This window comes from Panthera onca, chromosome C1 (assembly GCF_046562875.1).
Source record: "Panthera onca isolate mPanOnc1 chromosome C1, mPanOnc1 haplotype 2, whole genome shotgun sequence".
In the NCBI taxonomy this organism is placed as follows: domain Eukaryota; kingdom Metazoa; phylum Chordata; class Mammalia; order Carnivora; family Felidae; genus Panthera; species Panthera onca.
Window position 1 is genome coordinate 100,017,751 of NC_138346.1, and position 20,201 is coordinate 100,037,951.

The following is a 20,201-nucleotide window of genomic DNA, read 5'->3' on the forward strand; positions in this document are numbered from 1 at the left end:
ACTTAAATTTTTCACTCAACAATAAATCCTGGCGATCACTCTGTAGGATTATCAGGATGTATTCCTTATGCTTCATTACTGGTGCATATTGCAATCATGTAATAGTGGTAATACCCACTATTTGGAGGCATCGTATTAAATTTATAAATTAACTTCAGGAGAATATCTTTATAATGTTGATCCTCCCTAAGAAAGAACACAGCATGTTTGGATTTATGTTTCATTCAGAAGTATTTTGTAGTTTCGCTCTTATGAATTTACACATCTCATATTAACCTAGATATTTTCATCTATTTTTCTGTTCGTGTGTTTGTTATACGATATAATTTCTTCTCTTAGAATTTGTTTTTTTTTGTATCCATGAAGGCTATTGATTTTTCTATGTTGTTTTCTGAACCAGCTACTTTACAGAATTCACTTAACTTTTAGATAAGTTTATCTTGATTCCTTTAGGAGGTTATCAGATATATATTATCATATGCAAATAGAGGCACTTTTATTTCTTTTTCTGTTTTTATGCCTCTTATTGCTTTCACTAGCCTGTTTGCATTTGCTGAAAATATGGGACATCCCTTTTTATTTATTATTATTATCATTATTATTATTAACGTTTGTTTCTTTGTGAAGGAAAGAGAGAGACAGAACTTCCAAGGGGGAGGGGCAGAGAAAGAGAGAGACACAGAATCAGAAGCAGGCTCCAGGCTCTGAGCTGTTAGTAAAGCTAACAGCTGTTTCCTTATTAAGAGAGAGGGTAACTATTGGGTTGAGATATTTTATTGAGTTATTTAGCTTATGTGGGTATTGAATTTTGTCATATATCGTGATGGTACCTATTGAGAGGATCATTTTTTTTCTTCTAAGATATTTTAATATGAATTGTGAATAGATTTCCTAATATTGAGTGCCCTTGCAACAGTGGTATAATGCTATATAAGTTTTAAATAGAATATTAAATTCTCTTTACTAATATTTTATTTAGCTTTTTGTATTGGTATTTAAAAGGGAGTTTGGTATAAAGTTTTCTTTCATGGCTGTGACTTTTTCCCCCTGGTTTTTGATCAATGTTATGCTTGTTTCAAGGAATTGTGGACATTTTTACTTAGTGTTTCCATGTTCTGGAATGATTTAAGTAGCATTGACAATGACAATTGACAACCTTAAAAGGTTTTTTTTTGTTGTTGTTGTTTTAATTTCTTAAGAACATCTCAGCCATAGATCACATTTGCTTTTTATTTGTATGAGTGTGTATGTGCATGTGTGTGTGGGGGGTGTGTCTTTATTTATAGTCATCTTGGTCTCTAGTCTTACTGTCTCCAATTTGACTCAAATCTTTATTACCAATGATTTTTAAAATTCTTTCATGTAGGAGTTAACATTTATTTGAATATATTTGTTCAGAGTAGCTTATTTTTTGTTGTCATTTTGTTTTTCTTTCCATAATTTTGAACAGCACAAAGTATCTTTTCTGATTTTGTGTGTTTGTCTTTTCTTGTTTGTTTTTGAAATTAAATTATCTATGAGATTTTAGTTTGCCTGTCCCTGCAAAAAGTAATATTTCAGTTTGTTCGTTCTGTTGTTTTCCTGTTTTCTAACTTATTAATGTATCCTTTTATCTTATTACCTTATTCTTTGTACTTTATTTCTGTGGACTTTATTCTTCTTCAACTTTTGGGTTTAATGTTTTATTCATTTTTGTTTGGTTTTAATGCTGAGATTTTTTCCTTTACTAAGTACTTTTGTCTATCTCATTGCTTCTGTATCATGTCTTATTATTATTATCAGTAAATTTCAAATTTTTAATTTATTCTTGGATGACAAATGAATTGTCAAATAGAATATGTATGGTTTTATTATTATTATTATTATTATTACAGTGGAAAAGACTTGTTTTAAAATCACATCTGGTGTTATTACACAGTAGTGATAGAACACTATTTAAATTACATGTTTTGAAATATGGGATATTCCTTGTAGCCTGAGATATGGTCATTTGGTAATATTTTTCTAATGAGTGTTCATTATGCATTTTGAAAAGAAAGTTTAATTTCTAGAACTGGAGTTCACTGGATAATATATTATATGTATATATTACTGGCCCTTAAAAAGTCTTAATTTGTAGCCAGTGATTAACATTTGTCCTTCTTGGTAGAGAGGTGGGCAGTGGGGGCAGGGGCACCTTTAAAAAATATAGTCCTGTTTTTGGCAAATAGGGAGAGAACAGAGAGCTTTTCGTGTATCTGTTTCTTGTCTCCTGCTTTCAGCTCAAAATAATCCTTACATCAAAGTGACATATTTTTGGGTAAATATATATTCTGCTACCCTACAGCTGTTAAGTTTTTTATATTATCACTAATATTTTGTCCACTTCATCTGTCTTCAGTTGAGAGAGATGTGTTAGAGTCTCCTACTATCAGTCTGTATTCTATATCTATTTTTTCTTACACCCTGTAATATCTGCTTTATAAAAGTTGCTAGGTTATCTGGAGCCTGGATGTCTAAACAGTTTTCTACTTTTATAATTAAAGCTTCGTTTCTGAAATTAGTTTTAATTTTTTAAACTTACCTAAATTCTTCCAATATACTCTTTCAAATTACTCTTTTTCTCCAACTACCTCATTATAAGTTTAATTCTAATATATGCTATTATTTTGATTCTTATAGTATTCTCTTAATTTCTTGACATTTACTTTAAAATATTTTATAGTAGCTTTAATCTACTTTGTTATAATTTTCTTATATTCTTCTAGTATCAGCACTAACTAGTTTGAGAATATTTCCATGTAAATGCTTGGCAACAAACAGAAGTAGTGCTGATTACATATATATTATAATTCATCCAAGAATAACCACATTAACATTTTACTGCTGATGCAAAATCAGTGGGGTTGGGCATTATAAGTGCTAGCATTTAGCAAACAATCAAAGCAGTGACACTAAATAGAACTAGTAGGCACTGCACTCTTCATTGTCATATACTTACAGGAAAACAAAACAAAACAACCAAACCAGTGTCACTTAAAAATGTTTCTGATGAAGCAATGAAAAAATATTAACCTTATTAAATGTCAACCAACAAGGACATGTCTTTTTAATATTTGGTGTGATTAAATAAGCAATATGCATAAAGCACTTTTCCTGCATACCAAACTATGATGGTTGTCTTGAGGAAAGATATTTTTTTGTGTGCCATTGTGTGATTTGAAAGCTGAGCTAGTTATTTTTCTAGTGAAACACTATTTTTACATGAAACAAAAAATTACCGACTGATAAATTATGTTTATTCAGACTTGGAGTTTTGAAAGAAATATTTTTGAAAATTAACAAATTCAGGCTATAGTTTTGAGAAAAAGCTGATTTTATTTGTTATCTGTAAAAAATCTGTACTTTCAAATGAACATTAAAATTTAGGAAGGGGCACCTGGGTGGCTCAGTGGATGGAGCATCTGACTTCAGCTCAGGTCATGATCTCAGTTTGTGAGTTTGAGCTCTGCGTCGGGCTCTGTGCTGACAGCTCAGAGCCTTGGAGCCTGCTTTGGATTCTGTGTCTCCCTCTCTCTCTCTGTCCCTCCGCTGCTCACGCTCTATCTCTCTCTTTCTCTCTCAAATATAAGTAAACATTAAAATGTTTTTTAAAAAAATTAGGAAAACGTAGTTATCTTACACCGTGATCTTGACAGCTTTTCAACATTTATGAATTTTAGGGTGAGATTATTAAGAATGTGATTTTTCATATCATATTAAATATCTGCAAGAATTGCCTAATTTAGTGGATCAGTATTTCCACAATGGCCAGTTAATGATGATACAAAATCATGCATCAATTGCAAGTAGACCCCAACAGTTTCTCATATTTTGGGGGCTTTGTCCTGAAAGGAAATTTTAGTGGATCATTTTAAGGGTTCAGAGATCCCCAATTACTCTAGCACCATTTGACTTTACCTCCCAGCAGTCGATTTCCCCATTCACTGGAGGCTTGAAGCCACTTTCCATTGTCTGCAGCTGTTCTCACATTGCATCTTTACGCTCTCCAAACTCTCTTCTCCTTCCTTCTGTACTACTGCTAGTACAACACAGGTTTTTTATTGTTGTTTTTTTGCTCCACTTATATTTTGGGGACTATGGATGTGCTTGGTCACTTAATTTTGTTCTAGATGCTGGCCATATGCTTATTGTTTTTGCTGTCTTGACGCTTATATTTACTTCTGTGCAAATGTTCAGGGACATTCTAAAACTATGTTACTGCCATCCTCTCAAAATTCTCCTGCCCAAAGTAACATGAATTAGAATTAATAATATTAATAATAACACAACAACTCTTGATATGGGACTCTGCTGCTTGATGTCAGTGAGGATGTATTGATAGCCAAAGTCCATTTGCTAAAACTAGGGCTAATATTTTACTGTAATTACTACAGTCATAAATGATGTGTGCTCTTTTTCTCAAGACAAAGATCTGACTTCAGTTAGCATGTTTTGGGGCACCTGGGTGGCTCAGTTGGTTAAGTGTCAGACTTGGGCGCAGGTCATGATCTCCTGGTTCTTGAGTTCGATCCCTTCATTGGGCTCTGAGCCTAGAGCCTGCTTCTGATTCTGTGTCCCCCTCTCTGCCCTTTCTCAACACACACTCTGTCTCTCTCTCTCAAAAGTAAATAAACATTAAAAAAATAAATATATGGTTAGCATGCCTTGCTTGTGATTAAATATTTTAATTATTCCTGTAAAAAAGTGTAAATGTATATATTTTATTTATTTAGGTAAATTTAAACCTCAGAAAGACATGAAAAGAGACTGGATAAAAGAATTGGAAGGGACCTGATTTGTTGCCCTCTGCAAATGAATATTTTCTTCCATTATTAATAAGATGAAATTGTTATTAGAACTTTTCCTCTTCAACAAATTTTTATATGCAAGCAGAAATAGTTCAAAAAAGAAATAGCATTATCTAATCACATATTATAAAAGAACTACTCAATTTGTAGCATAAATCTTAAACTGTGAGAGCATATTTTTCCCCAGAGCTCAAAAGAAAACTTAAATATGCAAACACAATCTGTGAGATCCTTGAGTAAAGACATCATCTTTATACATCGTTGAACTCCTGAGATGTAGTAGAAATTGACATTCAGAAGGTACTCCATAAAGATGTTTTGATTTTCTGAAATGAGAGGCCTACTTGAATTAGTGAAAACTACATTCAAACACATATGCTGAAAATATGATTTATAATTTCATGTGCAGTTGAACATTTAGAAATGGAGTAAAATTTGTGATTTGCAGCAGGAGAGCTTTATCCAACTTCTTAAATATGTCACTGAAAATGCAGTTGAGCGCATTGATTGACTGTATGTGAAGAGTAGATTCCCTATTTTCCTAGTTTCCAAATGGAACACATTAGTCTGAAAAATATGACTTACTATGTGAGCAATCTTTCTTTTGAAAAATAGATCAATCAAACCACAGAATTTACATAAACCGATGAGGTATCAAAGGTAATCATTTAAGTCCAAGTTGTTATAGAACAAAGATTCATCATTATGAATCTAAAATATTGAAAGAAAAAAGTGAGTAAATATCACTAGTAACTTTTAACTGAGGCTGTATCTTATTTAATTTATGTTTTATGTGTATATTCATATCTCTAAATGTTTAAATATGAACCAAGTGTGAATGCAAGGAAGAAAGGAAGCAAGCAATTTCCAAGAAAAATACCATACCTGTAAGGAAACCATTTCAGTCAGAAGTAAGAAATTTCTGTATGGAAAAGGGTTCTTAAAGGAAAGGATAGAGATTGAAGACAAAGCAGCAAAAATTAGCCATGAATGAAATTGCACGTAAGAGATCTCAGAAATTGACTAGACATACACTTAAAACTGATTAAAATATAAGTAAATAAATAAATAAATATAGGCCAAAATCTGTGGTTGATCATATTCCTTGACCAACTTTCAGCATATCTCCACAAAATGTTACCTGAAAATGGTCTTTTCCATTCACTTTTATTTCTTAACAGAAACCATTTCAATTACCATATTTTTAAATTAAAATGTAATATTTTCAAGCATAAATATGACTATATTTAATTATATTTGCCAAATATTTATAAATAGATATCTTAGGAGAATAGTTTTTTGGAAGAGACTAGAATTTTACCTTAAACAAATACATGTTTCTCAATACGGGTAAGATTTTTCTCTTTCTCTTTTTTTAAACAAATTTTTTTTAATGCTTATTTATTTTTGGGAGAGAGAGACAGAGAGAGAGACAGAGAGAGAGAACACGAGTGGAGAGGGACAGAAGGAGAGGGAGACAGAAGGAGAGGGAGAGCTGAAGCAGGCTCCAAGCTTTAAGCTGTCAGCACAGAGCCAGACACAGGGCTTGAACTCATGAGCCATGGGATCATGACCTGAGATCATGACACTTAGCTGACTGAGCCACACAGTCTTTCTCTTATAAGATTAATTCACTTTGGTATTATTGAAACTCTGTATTTTATATTTTAGGGGAGGTAAAGAACCTTCTTTCTCTATTCTCCTAGGTTCTCTGTCTGGGACCCTGCAAATTAGATTGTCTAAAGACAGATTAACAAGAGAAAAGCAAGCCCTTTATTAACACATGTGGTTCACAAATGTACAGGAGAAACTCAGTGATAAATAACTCAAAGGGGTGGTTAGAACTTGGAATTATATAGCATTTTAACAAAGAACAACAGATTTGTAGACAAATGACAATACGTAAAAAAAGGGCTTCATATTTCCGAGAGAGACAAACCATAGGAAAGTAAATATATAGGGACACTGATGGAAAGTAAGGGCTGTTTAATAAGGTTTATTATATAGATTCCTCTTAACGTCTTTTATGGACTGGTAAGATTCACCAGTGATTAGAGCCTAAGCCTGCTTTGATGCAAATTGAAGATGAGGTGGGGTGGGCAGAAAGCTGTTTTTGCTTCTTTGTGGTCTTCAGCTCAAAATAATTTTTTTGCCAAAGTGACATATTTTGGGTGACATATTCTGATCTTCTACAGTATAAGTGCTTTTGGATAGATAAACCAAGGCCAAAATTACCTCTTTTACCTATTAGAGTAATTAATACAAAGACAGCTTACTGGCATGGACAATGTAAATTCATGGGCTGGAATGTCCAAAGAGGATCATGAGTGTGTAGAAACCTTTTAGGAGCATGTGGGGAAGAGTGTTTAGTGTCCTGAAGGGTGGATTCGTCTTCCATCTGTACCCCAACCATGTCTGTGATCTTGCCAAGTTATATCAACCAATATTAACATGAGTGCTTATTGTCCTTGAACTTGTGGTGAATGAGTTTATCTTAATAGTTAAAATTACTCTTTAGAATTTACATTTGTATCTTTCAGATGTTGTCTTAGAGTGGAGGACTGTAAAAAGGTCAATTAACAATTGATAAAGAGTAGGCAGATTGTTTCAGGGTGTTTTCAAGAGTGTTATAAGGCTCTTCTGATCAAAATTTCTCTTGCTCATCTGGAATGATACTTAAAATTCCTCCCATTGAAACTGTTCCTTTAGATTAAGTGATTGTCTCTAGACGGCCTTGAGTGAAATGGAAAGCACCATTATAAAGGGTAACACATTTACATTAATACAAAATCATTGATGTAAAGAGGAAATAGAGTAGGGACATGGGGCACTGACTATTAGAAAATTTCAGTGAAAGGAGTCTTGCTGGGCAGGAAAGACCCAGCAAGTGTTAAGGTGGTAGACTTTACAGCAGCAAGAAGAAACACAGTGCTTTGAAAATAAGAACAAAGGAAAGTCTAGAATTATTTAATGTTCATTTACTAGAGGATGGGGATAGTTAGTGAGCATATAGTACCTCTGGATGTGCTTTGCTAACACCCTCCTCAACAATTTTTCCCTTCTGTATCTCTATTCCAAACTTCTTCATTTAAACTTCGAAGATTCCTCTCTGCAAGTTTAGAACATGGACTGACTCTTCCATTTCCTTTTTAATGCTTGAGGTTACCTTGTAAATATTTTACCTACTTTGGTCATAGAAATGTTCTCAGGATTTGCAATGGCTTCTTTATATTTTATTGGTGTCGAGCAGGGATCTTACACATGATGCCGATATATAAGTTCAGTGACGGATGGCCCAGTACAGTGGTTTAATGATCTGATAATATAAAGCTCAGTGTTACTAAAAGAGATAAGACATCCAAAGGACTTAACATGGTGTCTGGGTGATAGTTCTTTACTTTTATGTAACTAATCCAGATGGTCATTTATTATGAAGTGGTGAAATAAATAATTTTCTTAAAAGTATTTTTAATTTCTTCAGCCAGAAGCCCCATATTTTGGTTTTGGAATTATGAGGGATTTTGATACATCCATTGATTATCTCCAAGATTTAACACAGAACCAGGAAAATATAAAAGATTGCTGAGTATATGTAGATTGATCAGGCATATTAATAAACACAATAGATTCTTGTGTTGGTTTTCTGAACAAGTTTTCAATTTCTGTGGATCTTGATACATTTTAATTGGTTAACTCTTATATTAATGTCATATGCTGACTATTCCTAGTGTCAGGAAACCCCTGGAAAAATCCAAATGTAAACATTTGAAGTTAACAAGAACTAGTAATTTCAGAGGTACAAAAATAGAAATTAGTTGAAAAATAGAGGACAAAGCAAATAATAGTCACTGCTAAAATTATTTACATAGTGTTTTGGAATCTAAACTATACTTTTTCAAAAAGGTTTTAGTGCCAATGCATATTTTTTTAAACTTGGTAACTAAGACTGTATTGACTATAGAGAAGATAAACTTGAGATGAATTAAGAAAATAGATTAATTTCATAGTTGGGTCAATTATGGCAAGAAGTCCAAAATGAGAAGTAGTCACAAGTAGGAAAATCTAAGTGGGAAGCCCTTAAACACTGAGAAGTACAGGGAGTGAATTTGTAATAAGTCTTAAGGCGAGCATATATGGGACTCCTGGAGTACATGAGAAAACAAATCATTACGCTTGGATGATACCAGTATCTATTAACAATTTACCATAACATTTAGCCATAATATCCCATCACCCAATCATTCTAAATTAAAACATAAGCGAGTAGTATAAAGGTACTCTTTGAGGGGGCTAAATCCATAAAATGTACCTATTACTCAATCATTTCACATAAAGCAGAAGATTCTAGGGATAATTTCCAAGGACCATTCAATCTCCAAAGGGGCTCTGTTAACTAGCTTTTCAAAATAAGAATGAAACAACAGAATAATAGAGGTATTTTTGAGATCTTTTCCAATGGTTAAATTCTAGGGTTCTAAGAAATAGAATATTTTTATTAAAAAAAAATTTTTTTTAACGTTTATTTATTTTTGAGACAGAGAGAGACAGAGCATGAACGGGGGAGGGTCAGAGAGAGGGAGACACAGAATCAGAAACAGGCTCCAGGCTCTGAGCTGTCAGCACAGAGCCCGACGAGGGGCTCGAACTCACGGACCGTGAGATCATGACCTGAGCCGAAGTCGGCCGCTCAACTGACTGAGCCACCCAGGCGCCCCAAAAATAGAATATTTTTAAAGACTAGCAAAGTAGACAATCAGTTTTTAAAGAGCAAAGAAAAATTATACTTTGAGGTTTAGGGTTAAAGAAGAGCGAATTCAAAAAATGACGAAATACTTGGTGGCTATAACTCAAATTAATACTAACAATCTAAATGTCATGATCTTTCTCCAAACTGCTAGTATACAACCTAAACTCTGAAGTCTCTTAGCTTTCTATCTCTTGAAATTTCCACTTATCTTAATAAGTATCCATCAGGTATAGAGACCACAAAGTACCCTACAAGTTTTCCTATCTAATTCTGGTTTTCTCTTGTTGGTGCCCTTGACTTAGGAAGCAGCCAAAGGATGCCTCCTTGCTCTCCCTGTCATTGTTGCTCTCTAAAGAGAGTGTGACCACCACTTGTGTTCTCTCCACATTACCAAAGTTGCCAAAATTGTTCTGTAAGTAAGTCTAGAGTTTCTGGCCATATTTTATCATTTAATCCTCAATACTTACTCCCAGTTTACACATACACACACACACACCACACCCCGAAATGGTTTTATCAATGCCAAGAGTTTCTGTATCTTAGATTTCTGACTTAGATCTCAGTTTATAGTTGCTTGGACCCATTCTAAGAAATATGGTAAGGAACCAAAGACATTCTATTGACTGGTTTTCCCAGAATTGAATTCCCTAACTTTATTTGTTTCTCTAAAGGAAAGCCTTCATGACATTGTCTTTCAAACACTTCCAATATTTTAGAAGTAGGCAAAATTTGAATCTCAGCATTGGATTTGAATGTTGAATATCAATTTGTTAGAAGAGAATATTTCATTTGCACCAAATATAGAAACTACTTAAACAGGCATAAGGAGGAAATAAAGGATGTCTAATTAAAATGTATAGAGACTCAAGCAAAGTCATCAGGATATGGTCCATTGTTTTATGGATTGGACTTTCTATTTTCTCTCCTGGTTTCATTCTCTCAACATTGTGAGCCCTACCCATATCAAGGCTTATATCTTATTAGTTGGGTTTCAATGAAGATAGAATTCTCTTCCCTTGGTAGTTCCAACAAAAGCCTGAGAATGCATACCGTTAGCCTTTTGGGTTATATGGCCGTTCATGGATCAGTTGTTATGGGTATAGGAATTATATGCCCTGAATGAGTAAGCCTGGCTCTCCTTAAATCAGTAGTTGAGGTCAGCCATATGTGTGACTTCATGAACTGAGACAGAGGAAGAAGATATTCCCATTGGAAAACCAAGGCACACATACTGAAAGAAATGGTAAAGAATAGTAGGCATCTGTGCTCACTAGTACTGATAAAAAATACTCTTGGTGTAGTATCTTTATCTTTACCAGTTGAGGAATTTTCTTGCTAAAAGATAATTTTCTTATTAAAAAATAAGGAAGAAAAATAAATTCAAATTTCTATTTACACAGTTTTCTCAATTCATATCCTTGGGACATAGGCTTTATCCGTCCTTTGCACTGCTTTTGAGAAGGCACAGCATAATTTTAACAAACACATTTTCATCTTTTCCAGCATTTGGCCTTATGACTTTATATCATCCGTGTAAATGTTATAGGAATTGGATTGACCATTTGCAAAGAGGAAAAAAGCTGGCAATGTGTGTTGGTAGAGAATCAATTCTAGAAACAAATAAAGTATAACCCCAGCCTGTTAACCTTAGTATTTAAGCAAATATCACACATTCTGACAGTGCATCGTAAACAGACACCTCTTCCTCATAGGAACCCCCTTCCAGATTTGTGAGTATGGGGGAGTTTCCCATGTTAACCTCATCACCGTAAGTAGAAAATTGTTAGGGTAGTCCATTTTTCCAGTTTTATAGAATATGAAATCTTGGTAAGGTTTGGGGATTTATTTGTCTCCTCCCTTGATGTTGTTCTTCCTAAATATAAGATGTGGAGGTAGCAAGTGTAGGCTTGTGAGGATAATCCAAATGCTAGTCCCAGATCTCCTATGGCCTATGCCTATATCTGTGTGTAAGTAATTTTAACAATTGGTAGTTCAGTCTCTTCATATTAAAAGATGATAGTAACTCCCTTCTCTTTTTTCTCTTTATATTTCTCATTCAGTTCATCAGCAATATCCCACAATTTATCTACCATCACATTCACTTTTAGCCACTTTAAGAAAGCCTTCCTTTGTCTACTTTCTCCTTCCCCACAGGCCACATCTAAGGGGTGCAGGCTTGATGGTTCCTTTTGCATTGATCGTCATATTTAGCATCACATTGATAGTTGGGCTAGAAATTAAAATAAGTGGTGTGTTTAACAAAGGTTGTGCTGGACAAAAGCACACTCTATTTGATCATGATAGGCTACACTAACATAATCAGGGATTAGTAAGTTTTACTGTGGGAATGACAGCTAGTAAGTCAGGAGTAGTGGCAACAGAATCTAAGCAAGTCCATAGAAGGAAAATAATATCAAAAGCTATGGTGCTGGAAAGTGTACATATGTGTGTGCGTGTGTGAAGTATTTAAGTTGATACAACAGTTAAAAGAAAAAGAGAAAATAAGTTTAGACATTACACCCTTGGGATAGAGGACTGCTAGGGATAGTACTGGGACCTGAATGAGTTTCCAATTCAAGAGTCTTACTTACACAGGTTTTGAAACTGTCATTTTTCTCCCCCCCTTTAACTTAACCACCATTAACTTAGGCAGCCAAAGCCAGCACATGCTCCTTGTAGTATGAAAAAATAAAATACCATTTAAAGTAGTTATTCCAGGGGCACCTGGGTGGCTCAGTCAGTTAAGTGTCTGACTTCACCTCAGGTCATGATCTCACAGATCATGGGTTAGAGCCCCACGTCGGGCTCTGTGCTGACAGCTCACAGCCTGGAGCCTGCTTCAGATTCTGTGTCTCCCTCTCTCTCTGCCCCTTCTCCACTCACACACTCTCTCTCTCCTTCAAAAATAAACACACATAAAGAAATTTAAAGTAGTTATTCCAAGTTAATTTGCAAGTAATGGATCCTCAGAAAGGCTTGGAGGTTATGATACTGGCAATGGTACAAGTAGCAGGTAGTAACTCGTGGTTTGTCTGTGAATCTGAAGATTAAGCCATTTCATAAAATATTTCTATACCAAAAGAAAAAAACAAAGCAGAGCTTTGACTGCAGCTTTAAATGTAAGGCACATTAAAAGTAAAGGTTTACTTCTCATACCTCAAAATGACTACAATAGAAAAAACACAAGACGAAGGAGAAAAAAGACTGAGTGTTATCATCCAAACATTTCAAGGTATGTTTTTTCCTTATAACTGATACTGTGAGATAATGTAAACCTAGCCCTTGAGATACGGGAGTGCATTTTTGAGAAAACCTGAGGTCTAAAGATGATAGGATTTCATGATCAAGATCAGGACCTTCATAGTCAAATCTCTGGCACCCAGGAATTTGAATGAGATTATTTAGGAAGCATTGAAAGTGACTGGGGTATTGGAGATTCCTGACACTTAAAAACCATACAAATCTGCTCTTAATTTATCAGTACACGTAGAGTAAATGCTATCAGAATGCTCTGTGCACCTGAAAAAAATGTCAAAAAAATCAGATTAACAAAGAAAGAAATGGATTATGAAGAATTAAAAAAAAATTTTTTTAATGTTTATTTTTGAGACAGAGCATGAGCGAGGGGAGGGGCAGAGAGAGAGGGAGACACAGAATCTGAAGCAGGCTGCAGGCTCTGAGCTGTTAGCACAGAGACCGACGTGGGGGCTCAAACTCATGAACCGCGAGATCATGACCTGAGCCAAAGTCAGACGCTCAACTGACTGAGCCACTCAGGCGCCCCATTATGAAGAATTTTTATAGAACCTTGTAAAAGAAGCCAAAAAGTAAATATGTAATTTAAGTAAATATGTATATTAAGGGCTTCTGATGAGAAGCTTATCAAATAGGTAATTATACTGAGATGATTGGTTCCTTGTTTGTTTGTGGAGGTGCATAAGGAGATGACACACTGTTCAGTGTGTTAATATCCATATTTAGTAGCTGTCAAATCTTTCTGGGTTAACTGATATAAACCTAAACCCAGTAGTGGTCCATGCTGCTCAACATTGAAGAAATAAAAGACCACCTGCTATGGGAGGAAAGAAAGTGGGATTGCATCTATCACATGTATCTGGCTGACTCACTCCTCCTTTAAAGTCCCTTCCAGGATGCAAAATAAGAAGCTGTCAGAGGTGGAAATAGCCCTTGCCTGTTAGTCCTACCTGAGCCAAAAAAAAAAAAAAAAAAAAAAAGCTAATGAGAAAGGAAAACATAAATAGTCCTATTGACTATAGCAGGAGTGGGAGCCTATAAGGCATATGCTTAGTTAGAATTGAACATTTCATGCAGTTAAAAAAACAACAACAGATTAATCATTAAATCCCAAAGGCTTAATAGCAAAGGTTTATTTCTCTCTCAGGAAGTGATAGGGATTACAGACTGAAAAGGTGTGTAGGGATTTTTACTAACCCAACCAGTAAGTGGCCCTGATTCCTCACAGCCTGTGGAGTTGAACTACCATCTGACTGTGCAACTATAAGGAGGCTGGACAATGTTAGTCAAAAGTGAGGTGAACATTACTATTTCTATCATACTCACCCATTCTGGTTCCAGACTCTCCCCTTATTCCCTTTTCCATAGAGCACACTCTATCTTCCCCCCAAGGGAGACAAACCCTACATTTTTTTTTGAGTATGAAGCTCAAAGTTCAGGAAACCTAGGTGATGTATGGTGATCTCTACCTTGACCTTATAGTTGTTTCCTCTGGGTCTCAGGACCAATTAACTTAAAAAGACAATTTATCCCACCACATCCAGTAAACAATAGTAAATAGGATTGACATAGCTATAATTAATACCTCACTTCAAGAAGGAGAAGTACATAAATACTCTGAAAACCCACTGGGTAGGATGTTGTGTGGGTCCTCACCCCCAAGAGAGACTATTGACCAGGCCCAAATCTCTCACCCTGAGAAGTGTTCCACTGTCCAACAGCCCCTAAGATTCTTTTCTATTATTCTTCCTTCTCTATTATTCATCTTGACCATATCTAAGGCTGAGAAATAACCTTTTCCTGGATCATGTGCAGCTTTCTCAACACACTTTTTTCCATAAAATGTTAGGGTCTCATTGCTCTTTATTTTTGTTCTTTAATGTTTATTTATTTTTGAGACAGAGACAGAACACAAGCAGGGGAGGGGCAGAGAGAGAGGGAGGCACAGAATCCAAACCAGGGTCCAGGCTCTGGGCTGTCAGCACAGAGCCCAACATGGTGCTTGAACTCACAAACCGTTAATCCATGACCTGAGCCAAAGTCAGACACTTAACTGACTGAGCCACACAGGCACCCCTCCCAACGCTTTTTAAAGTACAGTCTCTTTTAGTCTAGAGTCGAAAACCTGGTTACTATGCTCCTTATGAACTGTATTTGGTCTGCATCATGTGACAGTAATCCTGCCCGCAGTTCTATTTCAAATATACTTTTTAAGATAATTTCTTGCTCTTTGTTATTACTCTCTCCTTCTTTCTGACCCCTCTCCTTCTCACACACTAAATGGATTTAAAGGTGGCTACCTTGAATTTATATGATTAGTTAAAATAGTCATTATTATAAACTTCCCTACTAATTATTTCATAAACTGAGAGGATTTAATGGGTGCCACACTTTAGTCTAATCTTTCCACAGAGGCAATCAATTAGAATATTTTGCTAGCTAGATATCTATTACTCAAATTCTCTCATTGTAATATTTGACCTTTTGCAATTATTTAGAGACCTATTTTTTTTAAGCAATCTCACCAGTGTGGGACTCGAACTCATGACCTGGAGATCAGTAGTTACATGCTCTACCTACTGAGCCAGCCAGGTACCTTTTGACTGTTTGCATTTGAAAGTTGGCTTTCCTTATACTTCAACTGCTTCCTAAATTTCTGAGATTTCTCTATTCCCTTCATTTTTTTAAATGTTTATTTATTTTGAGAAAGCAGGTGAGAGAGTGGAGGGAGGGGCAGAGAGAGAGAATCCCAAGCAGGCTCCATGCTGTCAGTGAGGAATCCTATGCGGGGCTCCATCTCATAACCATGAGATCATGCCTGAGCTGAAATCAAGAGTCAGATGCTCAACTGACTGAGCCACCCAGGGGACCCTATTCCCTCATTTCTTCTCATAAAGTCAATAGTCCTTTCTTGAATTCAGCTTTTTCCTGAAGTGCCTTCCTGATGTATCTGAAAACAAGCAAAGCCCACCACTAATGTTATGTCCTTTGCCAAGCTCTTTGTGCAGATGTATAATTTCCTAATATAGGACTTGCTTTCCAGGTTTCCACAGGTAATAGTGTTGCCTGCTATTTTGTCATTTTATCATATGGATCTCTACCTTTTTGGACTCATAGTTTACTCACCCATGAAGCTTAACTATTAAAACGAAAGCCATGGCTTTTGTTTGGTTCTGCAAATTATCATTTTCCTGTTTTTGGTTTGCTTGTTTGTTTCCTGTTTCTTTTTCTTTTTTTTTCTTTAATTTGTGTTTTTAAAAACCAATAGGAAAGGCTATGCTGTGATAATAATAATCCCCAAATAATTTTATGAACAAACTGGCAGATGACATTTATAGTTTTCAAGAGAAACTTTTTCTTGCTTATGCTTTGCTCCATTATCTTGTGCCTCCATCATTGAAACATACATGCACACACAAACAAAATTATCTTTTTGGTTGTCGTAAAAGGAGAGACTAGAGAACCATGCATGTTTGTCTGGAAGTTTAATTTTATTGCCTTAGCTCTACATTTTGCTTTCCTACACAACCCAATGGCCAAGCCTCATTTCTCTGAAGAAGCTTTGAAAATTTAGGGCTGCAAATGGAATATTTGGTAAGCATTACAGTCTCTTTCACAGCAGATTCATGTGGCACCTATTAAGTGTCAGATATGGGCTTAGTCAATGGCTTGGAGACTTCAAATCCCTTTTAATAACTAGATAAAGTATACTAGATAAACTATATCCATAGCTCACAGGAAGAATGGACTTGCTATGGGGAATGTCCTGAAGATAATTAAGAAAAAAATCCTCTTATTCGGAATACTATTTTTGTACGTAACCACAAGAAAATAATCATAGCCCTTTGGATAGAGAGTAGTTCAAGACAAAAAGATAGACATTAATAGGTGGATCATTCAACTAAAAAAGGGTTTTGTGAAATAGTTCTGCCCAGCAGCCCCTCAGCATTCTGTTGTGACAAGTCAGGACAATTTTATTCCCTCTCAGGACTTCTGAATATGAGACAAAGAGAGCCAGTCACTAGGAGACATAGAAAGAAAGAAAGAAAGAAAGAAAGAAAGAAAGAAAGAAAAAGAAAAGGGTGACTGGGTGAGCTGATTGGCAAAGCCTTATATTAAGCAATAAATGTTTTTGTTTTCAGTACATTAGAAGACCACAGGTCACTAGAACCTTATGTCCTGAGATGACTCTTATCATAAATGTCCACTTACTGAGGTAGAGTGTCTCTGTTCCTTGCAATTTGAAATATCCTGACTCACGTAAAAAGTGAATATGTGTATGTTATTGACTGAATTGTGTCCCTTAAAAATTCATACATTAAATGTCCTAATCCCAAATGTGATGGTATTTGAAAGTAAAGCCAATAAAGAGGTAATAAAGTTATAAGGTTAGTGCTGTGGTCCAATAGGATAGGAGTTCTTACAAGGAAGAGACACCAGAGTTCTCTCTTTTTCTCTCTGAATGCACACAGAAGAAAGAAGGCCATGTGAGGACACAGCAAGAAGTCAGCTATCTGCAAAACAGGAAAGGAGGACTAAGAAGGAGCTAGCTCTTAGGACACCTTGATCTTAAACTTCTGCCTCCAGAACTGCGAGAAAGTAAGTTTCTGCTGTTCAAACCATTCAATCTGTGATATATTTTAATAAGAGTTTAATCAGATTATTATTATGATGATGATGATGATGATGTCTTGGTATCAGCAAACTGTGCCTACTATACTGCTTTTCTTTTAAGAACCTCTTTCCACAAATTTATTTTTTGTTTCACGAAAGATTGATTGTTTTGTTTTGATTTTTGCAGCTTGTGTGGTAGTGTAATGATTGGAAGATCAGGAAAGGGGTGCTAGGGTGGCTCAGTCAGTTAAGCATACAACTCTTGGTTTCGGCTTAGGTCATGATCTTATAGTTCATGAGTTGGAGCCTTGCACTGAGCTCTGCGTTGATGGCATGGAGCCTGCTTGCAATTCTCTCTGTCCCCCTCTCTCTCTGCCCCTCTCCTGCTCGTTCTCTGTCTCCCTGTCTCTCAAAATAAATAAATAAACTTAAAAAAAAAATAAGATCAACAAAGACAACCCATGGACTTTACAAATTAAGAACACTAAGCAAATGTGAACATTATTAGTATTTTAATAATCCCCATGGATGCTGATAGGGAAAACTGAGGTAATTATATGGACCAGTGGCCCTTGATATTTATAAAATATATAATGATATTTTGTTCACTGCTCCACTTTTTTGGAAAGCTTTTTCTAAAACAATATATGTTTAGTTTTGTTTTTAAATAGTAAACTTTTTTTTTCTATTTTAGTCATATTTACTAAATTTATACAACAAATTATGAACACTTACCAAAATGTCACACACAGAACGAGGTGCTGAGGTGTCATCAGTCAGCAAAACAGACACAAATCCCTGCCCTCGTGGAGCCTGGTAAGAGGAGGCAGGCAATAAACATTATAAATCCACTAAATATCTGATATGCTGTATGATGATCTACACTATCTTGTTGGAAGGGAGATTTGGGTGGGAGGAATTCAAATTTAACCGAAGGTGGCACTGGGTTAGAAAACCTGAAGCGGATATGAGACAGTCATGCGTATACCTGAGGGAAATATCATTCAAGTCAGAGGGAACAATGCACACAAAGACCTGAACTGAGAGCATGTTGGGCATGTTTAAGAAGTAGCAAGGAGGTCAGCATGGCTGGAGAGCTGTGATGAGGGGAAAACAGTGGGAGATGAGATCAGAAAGGTAATCATGTGGGTCCTTGTCTATTGAACGACTTGGCTTTTGCCCTCAGAGAGAAAGAAGCAATTGAAGTGTTGAGTAAAGCAGCAACATGCCCTGCTTTATAGTTTAACAAGATCATTCTGGCTACTGCATTGGAAATAGACTGAAGGAAGGCAAGGGGATAGACATGAGACCAGTTAGGAGGCTACCTTAGTAACCGAGGGGAGATGGTAGTGGCCTGCATCAGGAGCATTGGGGTGGAGGAGTTGAGAAAATGACTAATTTTGGACGTATTCTGAATATAAAATCCTCAGGATGTGCTAAGATACTGGATGTAAAGTATGACAGAGAGGACTGAAGAGTAACTCTAAAATTACTGACCAGAAAATGTCATTAACTGAGGTGGCTTAGGCGGGAGGCAGCACACGTGTTGGAGGTAGTTAGGAGAGTTAACAGTTCCCTGTCGACAATGTCAATTTTCAAGTATCTAGCATGTCTGTGTGTAAGGTGTTAGGTGGGTAGTTAGGTATTTGATTCTGGAATCGAGGGGAATGGAACAGAACTTTTGAGAGTTGTTGGTGAATAGGTGACAGTTAAAGCCACTGCATAAGATGATACATACCACAGAGGAAGATGTGTAGGTAGACAAGATGAAAAACTCCAGGGTTGGGCTGTGTGGCACAATTGGAGATTCTGATAGATGTGGCAACTTTTATGAAACTATTGTCAGGTCTTTATTTCAGTATTTCTTTGATCTATTCATATATATTACATCCAGATTACCTTATAAAATAATTCTGGACATTGAGTTCCTTACATATAAAATAAATCTTTATTGCATCAAAAAATGTGTTCTTGGGATGCCTGGGTGGCTCAGTAGGTTAAGTGTCCAGCTTCGGCTCAGGTCATAATCTCACAATTCATGGGTTTGAGCCCCGTATGGGGCTCTGTGCTGACAGCTCACAGCCTGGAGCCTGCTTTGGATTCTGTGTCTCCCTCTCTCTTCCCCTCCCCTGTTCACACTCTGTCTCTCAAAGATGAATAAATATTAAAAAAAATTAAAAAAAACAGTGTGTGCTTTAAGACTAAGTCATTTGTAGTATATCTTCCTTTTAGGTCTTGGTGAATTTTCATATTTTTAAGTTTACTGATTTTATGGACATCCTGAAGTATATTTGCTTTCATGTTTTCAGCCTTGTCATTTTAGATTGTGAAATCTAATTTGTTCGTATTCCTAAACATCATTTCATGATGAGCCATAATGATTGCAGTTTTCAAGAAGCTTAAAACTTAGTTGGCAATAAACAAAGACATATATAAATAACTAATCTCAGGTGTGTTGCATGTTAAAAAGAAAATACAAGAGGGTAAAGGGGTAGGGAGTGACATCAGTGGGTGACAGGTAATCTGTTTTATGTTAGAGATCAGGAAAAGCCTCTCTAAAAAGATACCTCTAAGAAGAATAATGAAGAAGATCCAATGGGTGCATACACACAGACACACATACAAGTAACAGGGAAGGTTGTTACAGAGAAAGGGAAGGGCAGTTGTAATAAATATATAAGTATTCATTCATTTTGCAAACATTTACATAATAGCTGCTAGATGCTATAATTTTAATAATATAGTCCCAATCTTGA

At 35.7% G+C, this 20,201-nt stretch overlaps 1 long non-coding RNA gene across 1 annotated transcript in view; it reads left to right on the plus strand.

Annotated features, from left to right (window-relative positions):
- Positions 1-20,201, plus strand: part of LOC144617175 (uncharacterized) — a 182,073-nt gene that overhangs the window by 3,609 nt on the left and 158,263 nt on the right. Inside the window, exon 2 of the long non-coding RNA XR_013557343.1 lies at positions 17,304-17,430. This is a non-coding gene — a long non-coding RNA (uncharacterized LOC144617175). The remainder of the gene's footprint in view (positions 1-17,303; positions 17,431-20,201) is intronic.